This window comes from Oryzias melastigma, linkage group LG3, assembly GCF_002922805.2.
Source record: "Oryzias melastigma strain HK-1 linkage group LG3, ASM292280v2, whole genome shotgun sequence".
Taxonomy (NCBI): Eukaryota; Metazoa; Chordata; class Actinopteri; order Beloniformes; family Adrianichthyidae; genus Oryzias; species Oryzias melastigma.
The window spans coordinates 747,598-750,768 of record NC_050514.1 but is presented as its reverse complement, the minus strand read 5'-3'; the positions used below and the strand labels follow the sequence as shown (position 1 = coordinate 750,768).

General features: G+C 39.7%; 1 long non-coding RNA gene across 1 annotated transcript; it reads left to right on the top strand.

The window, feature by feature from the left end:
* Window positions 1–580: 580 nt before the first annotated feature.
* On the top strand, window positions 581–1,748 carry LOC112160747. The gene is made up of 3 exons (XR_002921724.2): window positions 581–736; window positions 810–871; window positions 1,234–1,748. It is a non-coding gene; the product is annotated as an uncharacterized LOC112160747 (long non-coding RNA).
* Window positions 1,749–3,171: the final 1,423 nt, after the last annotated feature.

Sequence of the window (3,171 nt, the reverse complement as noted above, 5' to 3'; positions counted from 1 at the left end):
ACATATTGACATTTGGTTAAGGACCTCGATACCCAAACCCGGTAATTGTACCCTAACCCAACACCGGAACGAATGCAGTACTAACCCGTACCAGATGCGGTACCGGACACAATCCAGTACTGGGTTAAGGTTAGGGTACCAGTACTGGACGCATCCCAATGACCAGTGCGCATCCGGTACCATGTCCCGAGGGTTGCAGACTCTTGATTTTACAAACAGCCACCACGTCAAAAGATTACAAGTTGGGGACTCCCTAAATGTCAAAAAGTGACGCAGAAGGGGCCTTAACCAAACAGTATGTGACCACTTCAGCGGATTGTTTTGGTTCAGTCTAAGGGAGAATGCTCTTGGCTCGGGAGTTCCTGATTAGAGATGATTGTTTAGGTGCAGGCAGTCACAGTTTCTGCCTGCTGAATGTCCAGGTTCTGCTTTATGGCGGAATATTCACTGATCTGGTCATTTTTGTGGTTTCTTCCAAGTCGAGCCGTAATTCTCTCCAAGATGGTTTCCAACTTCCCAAGGGAGACGTGAGCAAACAGAGCATCGATCTTGGTCTCCAATCAACTCAGAGAGCCGTATGTAACCCAGCTGAAATTCTGCGCTGTCTCTTTAAATCTGCCGGTTCCCCTTGCACTGCGTAACTGCAGTGACGTGTCACTTTCACTTTGAAAGGCGTGTCAAAACGCCAATGAGAGATGCATTCGTGGGGAAGCTCGGCTGTGTACCGCTGTAGCAGGTAGGCTTTTGACTTGCAGGCGTGAAATATCAATCCTGTTGTGCCGGTTTACTGACGAAAGGCATTTTATTAGATTGGCGTTCATCACCGGAAGCCGGGAAAATTAAATCAGCGCGATTAGTGAAGCGTGAACTGGTGAGTGAATTTGTTTGTTTTTTTAATTGATGCAGCTGGCGCGGGCGTCAGCTTAAGTCAATTGTTTGTTTACGTTATGATTGTAAAAATGGTTGTAAACTATTTCTATTTTTTGTTGATTCTCAATGTGAAATATGAGTACTCATGAATTGAACTAAATGAATTGAACTGAGATGAATGAAACTATTTATTCACAGTGAAGTTGTACAACTATGAATCGTGATGAAATTATGGAAATGTTTTATAACTTTCTCTTATGAATTGCATATGCGTATGTTGATCAGATGAATTGAGGATTTGTAATTGAATGTTTTCTTTTGAATTAAGAGAGGATAGTAAATTTATTGATGCTGTTTTGACAGGCCAGGTCGCTTGACTGGTTGTGTCTGAAGATTTTGGAGTGCTCACCCAGAGCATTGGATGCAGTATCGACTGGGGAGTCTACCACTCCCAGAAAACAGTGAGGATAAAACCTCTGTGGATGGCGAGCTAAAAGGAGCCCGATATTAGACCGGAATCTACCATCCTACCACCAGTGCGGTAGGACTAACCCCCCACACTCTACAACAACTCATCCGGAGTGCATTTTTCTTTCTTTTTTTTATCTCCGCCAACTGGAGTACCCAGACTCTTTCTCATCACAACTCTCTCTACGAACTAATAGAAAAAAAAACATCATCAGGACTGAAGTGTTTTGTTCATGTGTGTTGTAAATTTTGAATTCACTGTATATTGTAAATACATTCGCATCAGCAACTCACCTTTAGCCTTGTCTGTTGTTTTTAAGCATTCACTGTCCTCCCTGAGTCGAACCTTTCTAGCCCAAACCAACAACTTCTGAATAATATTAATTCATGCATGCTACACGTACACCTCATTCTGAGTCTGTACGGCTCTCAGTATCTTATCGCACTCCCAGCCTGTTTTTCGCTGTAAGCCACTTCGCCAGGTTCCGATACATCCAGGGTATATCTACTGATTAGTTTTTATTGATGACCTCAGCTGTTGCAAAGTGGTAACATTGAAAACTGCAGTTATTGTTTTTCAAAAAAGCATTTTCCTCTTCTCCAGCTGTAATATTGTACACTTTTATGAAAATGTAGGAGACACAACTCATCAGCTTTATTTTATTTGGTGTTTCTCATCTTCACTGGAGACTAAAAAAGCCATAATGAGGTTGTCAAAGTAAGATTTAGAATTGTTTCACAGTGCTTCAAATCCACAATAAACAGAACACACTGTGACATCCCATGTTTAGGCATGGAAACGTGGAGTTGCATTTCTTTAATGTTTAATGGACAGTGATATGTTCCTGCAGTATCACTCCCTGTATCGCCAATGACTTAAAAGAAATGCTGAATAGGAAGAAAGGGCCCTTCGGGGAGCGAGTCAGGGAATTATTGAGGAGTGTGCAGATAAAGCTTGTCGTGAAGCTGAGGAAGAGCATGTGGTTTCGTAAAGATGGAAAGCAATTACCAGCAAAACAATGAAGGGTCAGGGTAAAATAAATCACAAACTTCGACAGGGACAGCCACTGACCTACATGTTCTTCCAGCACATTCAGCTTTAAAGAGACCTAATATTTTTCTTCACCTTCACTCATTTCTCATGCTTCCTTGACCCTGGGTTTCCCCGAGTCACCCTCCACCTCAGCCATAGAAAACACTGCCACAAACATCACCCCTTTATAGAGATTCAATTAATTTTCCAACCCTTTTAGACATAGTTGTAAAGACCATTGTGAATTCCTACAGCACCATTTCAAGGGTGATATTAGACTATTTTAGTGGTGTTGCAAAAGCCAGACAGCACAGAAGGACAAAGATGTTGAATTATGTATGTGACAGCATCACACTGTGGTGCTGTTTTTGCTGAAAGAGGAAATGGTTCTTTTGACAAAAAAAGACAACAAAAGAAGACTCATCAGGATGTTCATGAGTTTGGAACTAAAGATCTTACCAATTTTCAACAAACTTGTTCTAAAAGCTTATTCTAAAGTTCAAATACAATAATTTTATTTGCAACTGCCCCTCAACCCCCTTAAACTGACTGTATTTATATTATATTATTATTTTATAATTAATATTATTTATATTTATGTTTATAGGAATATATGTGTTTGCAAATGTGTATGTGTGTTTATATTAATATATGTGTATAATATTAATATGCTATATTACTTGTCAATATCCTATATTATTCTTTTTTTAAACTTGTTACTTGTAATTATTTATGTATTTAGTACATTTCATAGATGTTTTCTTTATGCAACGTTTTGACTTTTTGTGGTGGTTGGGATA